The 18,934-nt window shown below is 46.1% G+C and overlaps 1 protein-coding gene across 1 annotated transcript in view; it reads right to left on the bottom strand.

Moving 5' to 3' along the window:
* The window catches only part of Rab27a (RAB27A, member RAS oncogene family), a 57,598-nt gene extending 40,070 nt beyond the window's left edge, over positions 1 to 17,528 (bottom strand). Inside the window, exon 1 of the mRNA XM_031344464.1 lies at positions 17,361 to 17,528. The gene's annotated coding sequence lies outside the window, so the exon portion shown is untranslated. The remainder of the gene's footprint in view (positions 1 to 17,360) is intronic.
* Between the last annotated feature and the right edge of the window lie 1,406 nt (positions 17,529 to 18,934).

The following is an 18,934-nucleotide window of genomic DNA, read 5'->3' as shown; positions in this document are numbered from 1 at the left end:
TATAGGGGGCTTCTCAAGGTTACGGATGAACTGGGCCATGGTCAAACATGAAAAGTCTGCCACCCCAACCTCAGCTGATTCTGGAATAAAGGAGCGGCCTAAAATTGTAAAAATCGTAGAAGAAACCAGAAAAAGCCAATAATAATAATAATAATAATTATTATTATTATATATTACATAATATATTATATTATTATATAATATATTATAATATATAATTTATATAATATATAATATAATACATAATATATTATATAATATTATATAATAATATATTATTATTATTGTTGTTGTTGTTGTTGTTGTTGTTGTTGTTGTTTTAAAACACTGGTAGCATAAGACTTTAGTTGCAGGAGGACTGCTAGGCCAGTCTGGACTACATAGCAAATCCTAGACCAGTTCAGGCTGCACATTGAGAAACCCTGCTTCAATATAAAACTAAACCAAAACTTCTTTTTTTTTTTTTTTGGTTTTTGAGACAGGGTTTCCCTGTTTATCCCTGGCTGTCCTGGAACTCACTCTGTAGACCTGGATGGCCTCGAACTCAGAAATCCACCTGCCTCTGCCTCCCAAGTGCTGGGATTAAAGGCGTGGGCCACCACTGCCCGGCAAACCAAAACTTCTAATGTAACTTGTCCATGGGGAAGAAAGGGTCAGAAGTTGTATGTGTGAGAGAGGTGTCTGGGAAAATGAACCAGTCAAGAGACAATACCTAGGGGCTGGAGAGATGGCTCCGCGGTTAAGAACACTGACTGCTCTTCCGAAGGTCCTGAGTTCAAATCCCAGCAACCACATGGTAGCTCACAACCATCCGTAATGAGATCTGACTCCCTCTTCTGCTGTGTCTGAAGTGTACTTACATATAACAATAAATAAATCTTAAAAAAAAAGAGAGAGAGAGAGAGAGACAACATCTAAACGTGAGGGGAAATGGCCACGGCAAAGTAAGAGTGCCATTTTGAGCCTACGTGTTCCAGGACCGGTGAAGCCAGCAAACTAGGTGATGAGGGAGCTGGAAATGACAGGAAGTGGAGAGCCTGCTAGTTGGTTTTCTAAATGTAAGCCTTGAAGAACAACATTTGTGTATAACCTTGATTTTAAAATGAATTAATGCAGGCCGGACGGTGGTGGTGCACGCCTTTAATCCCAGCACTTGGGAGGCAGAGGCAGGCGGATTTCCGAGTTCGAGGCCAGCCTGGTCTACAGAGTGAGTTCCAGGACAGCCAGAGCTACACAGAGAAACCCTGTCTCGAAAAAACCAAAAAAAAAAACCAAAAAAAAAAAAAGAATTAATGCAAAATAAAATGTGTTTGTTTTCCTTGAATGATTTAGGACCTCATAGTACACATCCCAAACTGGCCACACTGTATCTCCAGGATTGAGTACCTACCCTGACAGAAGACCTAGGCTCTAGGGGAAGACTGACTGGCTTTGATGCACAAACTTATCACTTTGAGAAAATTACCCAACTTCCTGTCTCACTGTCCCATACTGTGAAATAGGAAAGCTCATAGGATTGTGTCATATGAACTGAATTATGCAATGCCTGTAAAGTACTGAAAGCAGTTTGTGGGGACAGTGACACGGCTTCTTGGGTACATGATACATAGCTAAAGGCCTGAGTTCGAACCTGAGTTTGGTGGAAGAAGAAAATCAACACTTTCAAACATGTGCTGTGGCACAAAAGAGCCAGCACACATGCCTGCACATACACACCCACACTCACATTTAAAAAGTTAAAAAAAGAAAGTCTGTTTGGTGTAGGGTATATGATTAGTAACAACCATTGTCACAAAAGCTAATTTGCCTCTGTAACAAACAGCTCCTGGTGACTGCATTGCTTTTTGTGTCTTTTATTGGTTTGTATTTCATTTTCCCCTTTCCACCCATGCCATCAATCAGCCAGCTATCCCTCAACACAGTGGTCAGTGTACCCTTCTAGAACAAGCTCTGCCATCTTCCAGCATGCTGTTGCTCATTGATAGGGTACCAGGTCACCAGACAGCCAAGCAAACTGGGCGGTGTGTGGCACAGGGGAAAAGGGCACTGAGACATGTCCAAGGTCTTGACTGCTTCAGATTGGAAGTTTCCTTAGAGCAGTCATTTGTGTGATGAACAGAACCCCATGGGCTCACTTCCACACTGTCACCCGTGGGTCAGGAGACTGCTGACATAGTGACCGACTCTCCCAGTTCTCAAAGATGATCAGATTTAAGTCGATGAAAGGCCCATGACCCGGAAAAACCAACCGTGTCCCTGGCGGTAATACCAAAGGTGGATACTATTTTTTTTAAAGATTTATTTTACGTATATGAGTATACTGTAGCTGTCTTCAGACACACCAGAAGAGTCCATCTAATGCCATTAGAGATGGTTGTGAGCCAACCATGTGGTTGCTGGGAATTGAACTCAGGACCTCTGGAAGAGCAGTCAGTGCCCTTAACCGCTGAGCCATCTCTCCAGCCTATCTAAAGGTGGCTACTATGTTGAAAGGCTGCTGAAGCCTAGATGAGACAGTGTTTCCATAATTCCTCACACATTTGGTAGCGGTGGCTCCAGCTGCACCCAGGGCAAGTAGCTCTAACATAGAATAGGGTGAAGAAACATTCTCAGTAAGAAACAGGCAATGTGCTCTGTGCACAGGTGTCTTCCTGGAAGCCAGAGGCAGACTTTCTTTCTCTTTCTTTTTGGCTTTTTTTTTTTTTTTTTTTTTTTTTTTTTTTTTTTGCTAGGATCTCACTATACAGCTCTGACTGGCCTGGAACTCACTATGTAGATCAGGCTAACCTCAATTTCACAGAGATCTGCCTGTCTCGGCCTCCCAAGTGCTGGGATTAAAGGCCTGTGGCACCACAACTTGCCAATGCTGGTTTCTTATTAAACTGTCTCCATCTCTGCGCTACAAAATTTGTGTTGGGATTAAGACATACTTAAAAACGTAATGGTTGGGACCAGAGAGATAGCTCAGTGGTTAAGAGCACTGGCTGCCCTTGCACAGGACCTGGGTGTCCAACACCAACATGGTGACTCACAACCACATGTAACTCCAATTCCAGGTGCTCCAACGCCCTTTTCTAGCCTCAAAGGCTCTGCACACACATGGCAGGCAGACAGACAGACAGACATCCAGGCTCACACTCATACACATAAAATAAAAATAAATAAATCTTTCAAAAATGTTTGATAGTTCAGTACTATTAACCACTCTCCTCTACAAAGGCTGGAATTTACTGTGTTTTCATGCAAGTTTCCCTTTTCCCCACTGTGAGAGTTTCAAGGTTGTGTGTGTGTGTGTTCTTCAGGAGTTCTCCACCTTGGTTTTGTTTTCCAACTCACTACATTTCTATTCACCTATGTATGCAGGCTGTCTGTGTGGTTGCCCACACTGGGGCCTCCTTGTGGAGGAAAAGGACAGCTTTAGACACTTGCTTCTCGTCTTCCCCCAAATAGAACCCAGGGATCGAACTCGGGTGGTCAGGCTTGGCAGCAGGCAACTGGACCCACTGAGCCATCTCACCAGCCCCTTGTGTCTTCTTTGTGTTTAGATGAGATGGTAGGTGTCTCACTGTCTGGCCACCTGAAGGTCTGACTGGGCTGGTTGGCCAGCAAATCCCTGTCTTTGTACCTCCTGAGTGCTAGAATTAAAGGTGTGTAACACACACCCAGCTCACACCCGGCTTTTTCACATGGCTCTGGAACTTGAACTCAGGCCTTTATGCTTGGGCAGTACGCACTTTGGGGATTAGGCATGTTCCTAGCACTCCCTTGGGGTATTTATTGTAGTAACAGTTTCTAAACTTTCCAATAGCTAGACATTAGCATGAACTCACAAAGGACACCCAGCATCACACCTGAAGTTAGTTTTCAGTTTGTGTCTTACTTCCCTCCTCCACAGTGGTGCCAAGTCACTTAGTGTCCCACTGGGGTGCCAAATGACTCTCTCTGTCACTCCCATCTGAAAAATAAAGACTCTTATCTCTGAGCGCGTGAAACCCCATTTCTGACCTCAAAGCTGAAGCAATTTTCTATTCTACAGATGTTGACTGCAGCTCGGAGGAAGTTGCTCATGTCTGAGCTCCCCACAAACACAAGGACAAAGTCACCATAGGAAAAGTTACAAAAGTGCGGTGGGGGTGGGAGTAGGGGGTGAGGGGTGGGGTTAGGGGTGGGGGTAGAGGTGGGACTAAATAACAAAAAAGATCACAACTTACTCAAAACCAACACATGGCCTGGCCTCCCACAAGAGGCAGCCAGGATGCAGAAGCAGCCAGGCATTGGAGACTTCTCTAGGCTACAAAAGGCCTCTTCTATTTGTCCTCATATTTTCCTGCTATCTTCCCAGCCAGCACCCAAGACCTGTGAGCACAAAACAGCACCACGAAACCTCAAGAAGCCTTGAGGATGGTCTGTGCCAACCAGCTAGGGCAGGAGACAGCCTCAGATGAGGTTTCCCAGGTATGATCAGATACCCATGGGGAGAATCTTCTAGGCCTTTGATGAAAGCCCCCAGCTCTGAGCCCCACCTGAGCCTCTGAATCAGGATTCCAAGGAGACCTAGAAAATCTGCATTTAATGCCAGGCAATGGTGGCACACACCTTTAATCCCAGTACTTGGGAGGCAGAGGCAGGTGGATTTCTGAGTTTGAGGCCAGCCTGGTCTACAGAGTGAGTTCCAGGACAGCCAGGGCTACACAGAGAAATCCTGTCTTGAAAAAACAAAAAAGATGGGAGAAAGAAAGAAAGAGAGAAAGGAAGAAAGAAAGAGAGAGAGAGAGAAAGAAAGAAAGAAAGAAAGAAAGAAAGAAAGAAAGAAAGAAAGAAAAGAAAATCTGCATTTATTACTAGCTGCATAATGTTTGAGAGCTACTGTACTAGGAAGACAATGGATCACCAAATGCAGAGCCATGACGAGGTGAGAAGTCTGGAGGTGAAGGCCGTGTTCAACCTTCACCAGTCCCAAGTCTGTAAAACAGATCATAGTGTCTCCTTAGCAGGATTCCTTGTGAAAACAAAATACCAAGTGGACACTCAGAGCCCAGTGCCTCACCCACAGCAGGTGCTGGGCAGGACTTTGTTCTCCACCTTGGGTGGTATTCCTAAGAAAAGATCTTCAGGAAGGCTCAGGTTTTGAGCAGGTGTTCCTAGGCAGACCAGATGGTGAGCTTAATAAGTTACGGCTTCCACCTTACTGAGTCACCAGCTACAAAAACCAAGGTCAGCACTCTTAAGGAAAGATTGGGCTATGACCCATAGACCGCTTTCTTCAGCTTTGTGGGCCCTAGGATTACCGTGGTAGTATTAAAACCCAGGCCCTGAGCTCGCCAGCTTCTGATCCAGCGGCTTTGGGGTGGGGCTGCGAATTTGCTTTCGTGCCCCCATTCTCAGGTGGTGTTCACATTGCTGGGCTCAGATGAACTTACGGAGGGTTTTACTCTACAGCCCCACATCTAACACCTAATTCACAGGACACCATGTACCGGAAAGGAAAGCTGTGCCTGAGGGTTTCCTGTTTGACACCAGCCTGGCTAGTTACAAGTAAACAACGCAAAAAAGTAATGAGCCAATAATTTTTGAGGCTCTGGGTGCTGCCTCTGCCCTGAAAATCTTTTCTTGCTGTTTCCCGAATGGTGCAGGGAGGTAGGAATCCATGTCTCTGGCTCACATTTCCTGAGCCTTAGTTTAGCACCTCAGGGTAGAGAACATCACTGTGTCCCCAAACGCGGCTGGGAAGTCTTTTTACATAAAAGCTGATTCCTTTGGGCTGAAGAGACAGTTGAGTGATTAAGAACAGTGGCTGTTTTTTCAGAGAACCTGCGCTTGGTTGCTAGCACCCAAACCTGAGGGCTTCATAAACCGAGGCTTCCATGTTAAAGAGCCACCTACTGCAGAAGCCAAGGGCAGCAGCGTTAAGGAGAGACTGGGCTCACTCGCACCCTCTGTAACTCCAGTCTTAGGGGATCCAGTGTTCTCTTCTGGCCTTCTTGGGCACTGTACATACATATATGGCACACATACATCCATGCAGGTCAAACGCTAATACACAACAAACAAACAAAAACAAAAACAGGCTGGTTGGTGGTGGCACACGCCTTTAATCCCAGCACTTGGGAGGCAGAGGCAGGCAGATTTCCGAGTTCGAGGCCAGCTTGGTCTACAGAGTGAGTTCTAGGACAGCCAGGGCTACACAGAGAAACTCTGTCTCAAAAACCAACCAACCAACCAACAAACAAACAAACAAAACAACTGATTCCCAAGGCCTAACCTCAAACCTAACAGATAGCAGTCGATGAAGGGGACACATTCCATGCCGCTTTTAAAGGAGACTTTAAAGAGACATAATGAAACTGTCATGTGACAGTGCACATCTCTCTGGCTCCTTGGAGCAGGAAGCCCTGGGCAGTACTGATTCTTTGTCCTTACACAGTCAGAGCTCACAGTAACCTTCTCCTTCTGTTTGCTCCCTGGGGAGGTATGGACGAGTTTTGATGTTTAAGAGAATGTCTGAGCTATTTGAGGGGTGGGTGGAATAACGGCTCAGTGGTATTGCAGGGGGTTGGGGGTTGGCAAGATGGCTTAACGGGTAAGAGCACTGACTGCTCTTCTGAAGGTCCTGAGTTCAGATCCCAGCCACCACGTGGTGGCTCACAATGAGATATGACGCCCTCTTCTGGTGCGTCTGAAGACAGCTACAGTGTACTTATGTATAATAATAAATACATCTTTAAAAAAAAAAAAGAACACTGATTGCTCTTACAAAGGACCAAGGTTCAATTCCATGCACCCACATGGTGGTTCCCAAGCATGACTTCAGTTTCAGGATCCAATGTCCCCTTCTGACTCTCATGGGCACGGGTCTGGATGTAGTTATTTAAAATAATGTTCAGGGCCTAGAGAGATCTCTCCGTGGTTAGGAGTGCTTGGTGTTCTTGCAGAGGACCTAGGTTTGATTCTCAGTACCCACATGTGGGCTTACCTTTAATGCCAGATCCAAGAGATTTGCCATCCTCTTCTGGCCTCAGAAGGCACCAGGCACCCACATAGTACACAGACTTACATGCAGGTGGTCACACATAAGCATCAAAGAAGGTATGATGTATAAGAAGAAAATGGAAGCAGACTTCTCTAACTGCCTGTTCCCTTATTCACCTGTTAATTATTAACTTAGCACTCACCACCTTCTAAGTCAGTGGCTCTCAACCTGTGGGTTACAACCCCTATGGAGGGAGTTGCATATCAAATATTTATACTACGATTCAAAACAGCAGCAATATTATAGTTATGAAGTGGCAACAATAATTGTATGGCTGGGGGTCACCACATGAGGAACTGTGTGAAAGGGCCGCAGCATTAGGAAGGTTGAGAACCACTACTCTAGGTAATTTCTAGGTAGTCAGCCACAGCGGCTCACAGAGAGAGCCCATGAGCTGGAAGACACAGGCCACAAGCAAGATAAACATAGAATAATCTCAAAGAGCAACAGATACGGTAGAGACAGTAGTAACTCGCTGACAGCACAAAGTGGCCAGAGAGACAACACTAGCAGAAGCTCTCTGCGGGCTGACAGAAAACTCACTGTGAAGGACAAAGAGGACCATCATGGCAGACACTTCTGGGCAGCTTTAATGTAAGTCAAGACCATAAGATACTTGGTCGTTTTAGCCAGTTTCAAGGAAGATGCCTTGCTGGTTAGTAATATCCCATCTGAAAGTCCCTCTTGAGATCGGAAGACAGTTCAGCGGGTAGAGTACCGGCCTAGCTTGCAGGCAGCCCTGAGTTCAGTTTCCAGCATAGCCCGAAGTAAAGACAGGAGAACTGGAAGTTCAAGGGTTTCAAGGACAGTCTGGGATCCCCGATAGTCTATCTATAAATGAATGAGTGAATGAATGAATGAATGAATGAACGCCACTTCCTTTGAGCACTCAAACAACACAGTTTTTGGACTGCCTACCTTGCAGCTGGTCACAGTGAAGAAATGTCAGTCTAGACACATTGAAAAGGTTCTTCCTGGAATCCTCCCTGCTGTCAATCACCTGCTAGTATGGCCTCTAGCTTTGGACCAAGGAGACTAAGGGAAAACCAGGCTGAGCCACATGATTTTCAAGGCCCCCGTCCAACCAGATCTAAAGTTACACAATTCTGTCAATGTAACCAACGAGGTTTCCTAATGTGGGCAGCAAAATAGGCCGAAGAGCTAGAAGAAGGCTTCCCTGACTGACTCAAATGCAGGACTCCTCCCAGGCCAGCAAAATCAAGGAAGACACTGCTCAGTCCCACTATTTTCTTGGCTCCATAGCGCAAAGCTATAGGAGGCTGCTGGGAACTCAGGAAGCATAGACACCGTTGGTAGGCCGAAGACTTGAGGTACCCACAAGTTTGTCTGCCCAGGTCTCTGTCACCATTTGGTTATACCCCCTTTTGGGGTCACACAAATAGACATGTAAGTCCAACCTCTTGCGTGGCCACAGGGCCTACTCTTCTCACGAAATCCACCTGGTTCTCATCCAGGACTTCACTAGTCCCTGAGGTCTCACACCCCACGACACAGCAGGAACCCTTGTAAGAATTAAAAACATGTATAGGCAACCCGGAGTAGTGGGACAGGCCTTGAATCCCAGCGCTTTGGAGGCAGAGGCAGAGGCAGAGGCAAGTGGATCTCTGTGAGTTCAAGGCCAGGTGGTCTACAAAGCAAATCCAGGTCACCCAGAGAAACCCGGTCTCAAAAAAAAAAAATCAAAACAAACAAAAAACATGTATAGGTATTGTCTTTCTTGGTGTTCTACTGCTGTAAAGAGATACTGTCACCATGGCAACTCTTAGAAAGGAAATCATTTTAATTGGGGGCTGGCTTACAGTTTCAAAGGTTTGCTCTACTACCATCAAGGTGGGGAGTATGGCCCTCACATGTGGTGCTGGAGCAGTAGCTGTTAGATCCACAGGCAGGGGCTGGGGGCAGGGAGTGTGGGCATCACATGGATTTTTGAAACCTCAAAGCCCACCTCCAGTGACACACTTCCTCCAATAAGGCCACACCTACTCCAAGTGAGTATGAGACCAGCCTGGGACTATAAAAGAGCCTCTCTCAGACAGGCAGACACTGAAACCCCCTGGTGGCGGTGCTAGCTGCTAATATGGTACCTCACAACCAATTATCAGTGGCCTGGAAGAGAAGCGTCCCAGCGATTCTTGGCAGTGGTAGGTCTTTCCATTTCAAGCACAGGACACATAGATGAGTGACTTTCCCCATCCCCACCAAACAAACAAACAAACAAACAAAACCCACAGTCTACTTTATAATCTCATGCAGAGCCGAGAGGGATAATGAAGGGTTAGCCTGGTCTCTAATAAGAGAAGCAAAGCCCAGAACAACCAACAGACTGCTTTCCAGAGGCTGCCCCACAGCTGAGCTCTTCCTGGCATTCCCTCCTGTTCAAGTAAGCTGTGGAACGAAAACTAACACAAGAAATAAAGAAACCCTGCCCACAGCTATGGATCAATATTTTTAAGTTATTTTTCCATATTCCTTTTATTGTAATTTTTTTTTTTAAGTTTTACGTAGGACTCAGGAGCCAGTTCAGCTGGTAAGGCGCTCGTCTGGCACACGTGAAACCCTGGGTTCCATCCCTAGTACTACATAGGGCAAGAAGGGTGTCTCTGGCCTGTAATCCGAGCACTCAGGAGCGGGAGGCAGGAGGATCTGAAATTGAAGGTCATCGTTGATTACATAGCAAGTTCAGGCCAGCCTGAGCTTTAGGAGATTCTGTCTCAAACTCATAGATAATTCTTAGGTAACCTGAACGAGCAGAAAGAGGCTCACGCGTGCTAAGCAAGCACGTACTGAGTGGTGTCTCCAGCCACAGGCAAGAGATTTCTATCTGCGCCTCCAAACAGACTAAAGCTTGACACCTCACTTCCCCAAGCCAGGCCAGCACTGCAGGAATTAAAGCGCTCACTCTATTATGTTTAACCAGGTGATTGACGCCTTGTCTTTGCCTCTGATGGTACAAATCCATAGTAGATTAGTGCACAGGAACACCCAGAGGATCCGCCATCCACCCGTGTGGTTGGACAAACCTCAGCAAACAAGATGGAACAGACTTTTCTGTTTCTTGGCAACCAATTTCATTATGCTTTGACCTGGCAGCTGGGGAGGCTTTAATATGAATTAACCATGCAAGTTGTGAAAAAGACCAGGGGCTCTGAAATATGGTTTTCCTAGCAGCAGACAAAAACACATTCATTTTCAGGATAGCCTTCCTTCCTTTCTTTAAAAAGTGACTTAGATTTTTTTTTTCCTCTCTGTGTATGAGTGTTTTGCTTGTCTGTATGCCTTGTACCACATTCATGCCCACAAAAGTGAGAAGGTGGTACTGGATCCCCTGGAACTGGAGTCATATAAACATTTTAAAAACGTTCTTAAGTCTACTTACTTTATGTGTATGAGTCTTTTGTCTACTTATGTGTGTGTATGTATCGCATGCACACTTGGTACCTGAAGAGGTTAGAAGAGGGCATTGGATCCTCTGTGAATGGAATTATGGATGGTTGTGAGCCATAATGTGGGTGATGCGAACCAAACCCAGGTCATCTGGAAGAGCAAAAAGTCCCACCCCACCCCACCCTAGGCATAACTTCTTAAGGGCGGCATTGTGCCACTCACTGGTCCTGGATCTGGATCTGGCCCGTCCTCCTAGTCTATGTAACTTGGACAGACTTAGCCTCTGTAGGTGGGGATCTCCTTAACTATGAAAGACTAAAGTAAAACTAATACTCGTTTGTTTACTTGTTTCTAGCTCTAGAGCCATTAACAGAGTCTCTCCATCACTGCGGAGACACACAGCTCAGCCATTCTTTGTACAGTACCACTCATTTCCTGTGTATAAGCATGGCCTCGAACTAGAAATGTTTACATTTGTAGTATGGAATATTTTGTGATGGTGCACACTGCCATAAGGAGGCGGAGTCAGGGAGATCAAGAGCTAGCTTGACCCTGATTCAAAAGAAAAAAAATTAAAGACAGATTGAAAAATTTAATCATTTTTATTTGGTAAGTTTGAAACCCCATCCTCAAATTAGAATTTCATAGAGGCATGGTAACACACACTTGTAGTTCTAGCATAACACAGACACTTAGAAGTCCTCAGCTACACAGTTCCAGCCTAGCCTGGCATACATGAGATCCGGTTAGACACGGAATAAAAAAGGAAGGGATGAAGGAAGGAGAGAGAGAGAGGGAGAGAAAAGAGAGGGGGAAGGGAGAGAAAGAGAGAGAGGAGAAAGAAAGAGAAAAAAGAAAGAAAGAGAGAGAGAGAGAGAAGACAGAGGGAAGGGAGAGGAAGAGAGAGAGAAGAAAGGGGACAGGAAGGGAAGGGAGGGAGAAAATTCCCATCCCTTTTAGACAAGGCACTCAATTTTAATTGTCAATAAATAAAATGTGTTAATGGACCCCAAATCATACAAGAGAAATGATGAACTGAGCCCCCACACTGGAAGGCCCTGGCAAGCTAGATGCTCACTGTTCCAGTCCCTCACCCCAGGACATCAGGTTCACTAAAAGCTTTTATCTCCAGTGTCTGCTCTCAGGCTAATAAGCTTAGGGGAAGCCAGATCATCAACTCAAATGTCCTGATCACCAGGTGGAGGAACAAACACAGCCCAAACAAATCTCAGGGGGCCAGAAAGGGAGTGCTTTTGAAGGGAGACTGCTTCCTCAGGAGCCTATCACATTCCTAACAGGACCAAGAGGGCTTTCTTCCTGGGGACTCAGGCTTTAAGCTGTAAGCATCTTTCTGTCCCTCAGAAGCATCAAACCTATTCTATTTTATTTGGAAAATATGTTTTATGTGTGTGTATAACTAATGCATATATATGTTAAAATAATTCTTTCTTATTTCATAATAAATCTATAGACAAGATACATTCCAAAATAAGTCTTTTTTTGTTTGTTTGTTTTTGGGGGTTTTGTTGTTGTTGTTGTTGTTGTTGTTTTGTTTTTTTGTTTTTTTTGTTTTTTGGGGTTTTTTGGTTTTTCAAGACAGGGTTTCTCTGTGTAGCCCAGGCTGTCCTAGAACTCACTCTGTAGATCAGGCTGGTCTCAAACTCAGAAATCCACCTGCCTCTGCCTCCCAAGTGCTGGAATTAAAGGCATGCACCACCACCGCTTGGCAAGATAAATCTTAGTAACAAAGGAAGAAGGTAAATTCAATTGAAAAAATCCCATATATAGGCTGGAGAAATGGCTAAGTGGTTAAGAAAGACTATTTCTAAAGAGGACCCAAGTTCAGTTCCCAGCACTCAGGTGTGTGTATGTATGTGTGTGTATGTGTGTGTGTGTGTATATGTGTGTACCCACAGAGGCCAGAAAACTATGTCAGATCCTCTGGAGCTGGGACTCAAACAGTTGTGTGTATGTGTGTGTGTGTGTGTGTGTGTGTCTGCATGCGTGCACACACATGTGCACACACATACACACACACACAAATCTTTAATATCAGCACTTGGGAGGCAGAGGCAGGCAGATCTGAGTTCACGGCCAGCCTGGTCTATAGAGTGAGTTCCAAAACAGCCAGGGCTATACAGAGAAACCCTGTCTTGAAAAAAACAAAAAAAGAAGGAGGAGGAGGAGGAAGGGGAGGAGGAAAAAGAGGAAGAAGAGGAGAAGGAGGAGAAGAAGAACAAGAAGAAGGAGGAGAAATCTTGCTACATGTGGCGGCTCATGCTTTTAATCCCAGCACTTAGGAGGCAGAGCCAAGCAGGTCTCTGTTAATTTGAGGCCAGCCTGGTCTATATAGTGAGTTTCAGGACATATAGTAAAAACTTGTCTCAAGAAATAAAACAGGGCTGGAGAGATGGCTCAGCGGTTAAGAGCACTGATTGCTCTTCCAAAGGTCCTGAGTTCAAATCCCAGCAACCACATGGTGGCTCACAACCATCCATAATGAGGTCTGATGCCCTCTTCTGGTGTGTCTGAAGACAGCTATAGTGTACTTACACATAATAAATAAATAAACCTTTAAAAAAATTAAAAAAAAAAAAAAAGAAATAAAACAATTTCTGAGTTCAAGGCCAGCCTGGTCTACAGAGTGAGTTCCAGGACAGCCAGGGCTACACAGAGAAACCCTGTCTCGAAAAACAAAAAAAACAAAAGCAAAAACAAACAAACAAACAAAACAAAAAGAAAAAAAATGTAGAGAGAGAAATAAATAAAACAAAACACACAAGGCTTTAGAGTATAGCTCTATGGCAGAGTACTCCCTCAGCATGTGGAAGGACCTGAGCTTCAGTCCCACAAAGAGAGAGAGAGAGAGAGAGAACACACAGGCCAAGTTAGTTCAGTCCTCCCTGGGAAGATTGCCTCCCAATCCCTCATTAGTGGGATGCCCCGTTCAGCGGGAGGCCGTAGGGTAAAGTGGTCTATAAAGATGCCTGCTAAGAAAGTACAGACTTAATTGTTGCTTCTCAACCTTTGGGTCTCAACCCCTTAGGAGGGTTAAATGATCTTTCACAGGGGCTGCCTAAGACAACTGGAAAATACAGACATTTATATTATTATTCACAACAATATCAAGATTACTTATGAAGTAGCAATGAGAATAATTTTATGGTTGGGGTCACCACAACAGGAAGAACTGTATTAAAGGCTCAAAGCATTAGGGAGATTGAGAACCGCTGGACTAGATACATGGTCCTGGAGTTTTATTCAGTAACTCAAGTGCACATTCAGCCACAGTCTTATAACCTTACACTTGGTTTTGCCTCTGACTCCTTACAAAATAAGATTCAAAATGAGCCAGAGTGTTTCCAGGCTGATAGGATCTAATCAAGGATGATCTGGGGGCAGGGGAGGGGTAGCTCAGTAAATGGGAGAGCATTTGCCTAGCATATGCCAGGCTCCAAGATCAAGCCCCAAGAATGAAAGGGTGTAGTCATGGAAATGGGCCAAGACAGAAAAACAGCTGACAACTGAAAGTAGTTACACAATTAAGTGCCAACAGTTGGCCATTTCTGTTAGAAGCCACAGAAAGGTTCATCCGTTATAGTGCAAAATATTCATGAAGAAATTAATGCCCATTTCCTTCAATTTCCAAGAACTCCACTCTTGCCCTAGACTAACATTAGAGGCCAGAAGATAGATCAGCTACTAAACAGCCCTGCCTAATTTTCTCAGGGCCAGGGCAGTGGGCTGCCTACTGCCACCATCACAAGACAGGTGTGGGAGTGTGGAAGGAACAGTGAAGGGGAAACCCAGCAGAGCCATTACTACTCAGCCTTCAGCCCTTTGTAAGCTTGTTCTGCGTGCTGGCCTGGAACTCCCTAGGTAGCCAAGGATAACCCTCAACTTCTGTTCCTCCAGCCTCTGTGCCTGAAGAGGTATCAGGGCCCCTGGACCTGGAGTTATGGGTGGTTGTGAGCTGCCATGTGGGTCCTGGGAATTGAACCTTGGTCCTTGGAATGCTCCTAAGTGCTGAGCCATCTCCCCAGCCCCTTAATAATAACAACCCTGAGTGCAATGGACACAATAGTGAAGGAGCCTCTGTGCTGATCACTGCAGCACTACAAAGGAGAAGAGGGCAGGTAGAGAGAGAGAAAAGCAGGCAGGACACAGTGGGGGTGCTATGTCAGTTAGAGGGCCTGTCTAAGACAAGTGGGAACAAGTGAAGAGCACTGGGGGCAAATGGAATGCCAAGCACAAGGGTCCTGAGGCATGGGGACAAAGCAAGCAACTGGGGGCAAATGGAATGCCAAGCACAAGGGTCCTGAGGCATGGGGACAAAGCAAGCGAGAATGCCGGCATCTCAGAGTTTCCTGCCTTGCCTTGCCTTCACTTCCCTTTCGTTTCCTCCTCTTTTTCCCTTCTCTTCTTCCCTCCTCCTCTTCCTCCTTCTCCTCTTCCTCTGCTTCTTTGACACAGCTTCTCTATGTAGCCCTGGCTGTCCTGGAATTAGTTCTGTAGACCAGCCTGGCCTTGAACTCAGATCTGCCTGTCTCTGCCTCATGAGTGCCGGGATTAAAAGTGTATGCCACCACCATCCACTGAAATTTTTGCTTCTCAGTCTGGGATAAAAGTAGACTTCAGAGTAAGTGTATGTGTATGTGTGTGTATATACAGGTGATCTCTGTGTTGAGGGAAACTGTACAGATGTAAGAACAAGGTTGGGGGCTAGAGAGATGGGTCAGTGGACCTGACGGCTTTGGCAGGAACACAGCTAGAGAAAGTAGTAGGAATGGGTGCAAACAGTAGAAAAATGGTTATTATAGCAGATGTGATCATGGCCGGTGTAGGGCATACTTGTAATCCCATTCAAGAAGCTGAGGCCTAGACTACATTCTGGGTTCCAAGCTATCTTGGGATACATAATGTGGAGCCATGTTTCAACTACCACCCCCCCCCTTGAAAAAAAAAAAGTAGGCAAGATAGCTCAGTAGTTACCACCAAGCCACACAACCTGAGTTAAATCCCTGGATCCACATGGTGGAAGGAAAGAGCTGACTCCTAAAGGCTGTTCTCTGACCTCCCATAATCATACCATACACAAATAATAAATAAATGCAATATTTATGGAAGATCTATTTTTATTTCGTGTGTATGAGTATTTTGCCTACACACATGTGCATGCAGCATATGTGTGCAGTGCTTTCAGAGGCCAGAGGAGGGAATCCAGTCCCTTGGAACTGAAATTACTAAGCATTAATGAGCTGCCATGTGAGTACTGGGAACTAAACCCAGGTCCTCTGCAGGGGCAGCAAGCACTCCTAGTTACCAAGACCAGCTCATTCAGTGAACGGAAACTTTACACAGTTTACTTATTTTTAACTGTGTGTGTGTGTGTGTGTGTGTGTGTGTGTGTGTGTGTGCTTTTGTGCACATGAGTGCGATACTGGCAGAGTCCAGAAGAGAGCACTGGATTTGATCCTCTGAAGTCAGCGTTACAGGCAGTTGTGAGTCATCCGATGTGGGTGCTAGAAACCAAATTTGGATCCTCAGGAAGAGCAGTATGTGCTCTAACTTGCAGTCATTTCTCCAGCCACGTAAAAAGTTTTTAAACCCAGAAAAATATATCTAGTTATACTCGAGTTAGATTCAATAAAATGTGTTCAGGTTGGGCAAGAGACCTGGACGAACAAAGAGAATTGAGGGTGATTCTGGAGTGTTTGGTCTGAGATTCTATAAAAGTGGAATTTCTTTACTAAGCCGGGGAAAGCAGGTATCAGGAAAGGACGTTGAAAGTCTGGTTCCCAAAGGCGGCTTCCCACTTCACAATGCCTTGTGTGCGCTCTAAAGCCATGGCAACAAAATTGAGAAGCTGACCATAAATTCCACACAGAGATGCAACAGACTCTGCACGGCCAAAAACAATCTTAAAAGACTGCGGAGGAAGGGGAGAGTCATATTAGAAATAAATAAAACAACAACAAAAAAAATAAGACATTATGGAGAGGACATGGTGTTGAGAGGAGGGAGGCCAAGGTAAAATAAGAAAGCGGTTACCATTCAGGTGTGCTCAGCATTGCTGTATGCCCTCCCCCACTTTCCTTTCTTTTTGCTGGTGTTGTTCGTTTTTTGTTGTTGGTGGTGGTGGTGGTTTTTTTGTTGTTGTTGGTTTTTTTTTGTTGTTGTTGTTGTTTTTGGTTTTTTGAGACAGAGTCTCCTGTAACCCAAGCTGGTCTCAAGCTCACTATGTAGGAAAGGCTGACCTTGAACCCTGGATCCTTCTCTGTCCACCTTCCAAATGCAGGGATTACCTTCCCCATACCGGTTTCACTCTTTAGAGAGCTTTAAAGAATACGAAATGTCTCCTACCTTCCTCACCCGACTAGGCTGAACAGAACAGCTGTTAGCCCTTGGGCTTGAAAGAGAAGCCTAGCGGGGGAAACTCCAAACAGCAAGGTGCAAAAAGGCCAGGGGCTGAGATCCTCAACATCTCCTACACTTCAGAGCTGCCTTTCCAAACCGGTCCCCAGCTACTGGGCCAGAGACCCGGTCTTGGAAAAGTGACCAAAATATGTCACCGCATCAATTCTACCTCCGACAGGGTGACTCTAAGACCAGACTAACCAGCTGGGTACTCTGAATGACAGGAAAAGGGAGAGCCCTTTCTCTCCTGCAAGCAGCAGGATTCTATAATGACTTTAAAGTCAAAAACCCAAGCGAGGAAAGAAGAGAGGGGTGGGCAGACCTAGCTCTCCTCCCCTCATTAAAGGAACTCTGGCACCTAGATGCCACCCGGGATAACCTTGGACCTCAGCCCCTGGAACTCCAGCGAACCGGCATCCCTTCCGAAGATACGTCCACTGTCTCCTGATAGCCCTAGGGCCGACTTGCTCGCCTGCAACCTGCCGCGCTCAGGACGCAGAATGCTCACCCGGTTTGGCGCTCTGTCTGGTGCTGTCCTAGCGGTGTTGCGCCCCTGCAGTGCTAGATTCCCAACGTGCTGCGCCCCCGCCGTGCTCTATCGCTTAGGTACTCCCTTCCAAATGGAGCTCGGGACCCCGTGCGACTGGCCTTTTTTGGGTGCTTGGCGCTATTTTCCGGCCCCACATCACTTCCCGTAGAGGAGAGCGCGGTGGGGGCGGGTCCTGAGCGGCCTCCACCTCCGCCTCCTGTCACCTGCCCGCAGGCCCCCAGCCACAGAAACTGCTCGCTTCGCCTGGCACGGAACGGGTCTCCTCGCCCCTTCTGTAAGGTGTGAGAACCACAGAGAGTGGTTTTCGTTGAGACCTGGAGTGCCATTCACAGAAAGCTCAAAATTGCCTCAGGATCCGGGCAAGGCTAGGCGTGCCCTGGGGACTCCAAACGTCTGTCCTAAAAGCTTTTTCCTGGCTGTGCATCCTCTCTGGAGACAGCCTGGGCATGGCTTACTTGAGGTTCCTGGACCCGACGACGACGAGAAAAAATAGGTAAGATTCAGTCAGAAGAAAATAAATACTATTCTGGAAGGCAGTGGCCAGAGGAGTCTACATGCACACAATCTAACTCGGATTACACTCACCCTGAAGTCCTAAAAAACTGTTAGGGCAGTTAATGCACAGTAAGAGGGAAATTATGGGGTGGCATAACATGCTAAGACCCGTCAGGGTCAGGAGCATCCTGTGAACCTCTGCTGCCTCCTAGTGGCCTTCTCCCGATGCCTAGGTTTTCTGTGAGCAGTCTGGGTCTCAACCTGGGGACGGCTGACATTAACCAAATCCATCCAAAGGTGGTTCTGGGCTTAATACTGCCCTTTGGGCCTGCCCCGCTGCTTTCAGAATTCCACTTCCAAGACAAGCAAAATGCTGAGAAGATGGGGCTAAGTTTCTGTCCCTGCAGTTTCACTCATCCCTACAGCCTGCCACCACAAACTCTAGCTGTCCCACCCACCTGCTCACCCAACCACCCCTCCAATCTGTAGCTACTGGGACAGCACCGCAGTGCAGTCAGTTTCTAGACTATGTCCAAGGAGCTTTCTGTGGATGGCAGCTACTGGAGTCACCCACGCTTCTGTAAGCAACCGCAATAAACTGGACCTGAAGAGAATCTTTTCTATCGTTCTATTAGGGGTGAAGAGAAATAGCTTTCTCAGGAAAAGCAAGGTCACCAAACCTCTTCCTTCAGGCACTGGCTCTTAAGGAGCTGTGACCTTTCAATACCATTCCACTGGGACCAAGCTTCCTACACACAAACTTGAGGGTGAGGAAGGTATATGAACTATATTGAGGAATGACATCATCAGTGGTAATGGTTAGTACTTCTGACCCTTCTGCTCCTACCTGAGTGCTGGGATTACACAACTGCATCACTTTGCCTAGGGTATGAGGTGCTGATCCTGAAACCTAGGGCTTTACCCATGCCCTGAGACTTGACTATGCATCTGGTTCCAAGAGTCCATATCTCAGCCTGGTCTGAGATCATGCGACGTACTCTAAACCAACAAACAATGGGGAAAAAAAATGTGCCAGG

This window comes from Mastomys coucha, unplaced genomic scaffold (genome assembly GCF_008632895.1).
Source record: "Mastomys coucha isolate ucsf_1 unplaced genomic scaffold, UCSF_Mcou_1 pScaffold23, whole genome shotgun sequence".
NCBI lineage: Eukaryota > Metazoa > Chordata > Mammalia > Rodentia > Muridae > Mastomys > Mastomys coucha.
Note: the sequence above shows the minus strand (reverse complement) of the source record. Positions and strands in the feature narration are given on the sequence as shown.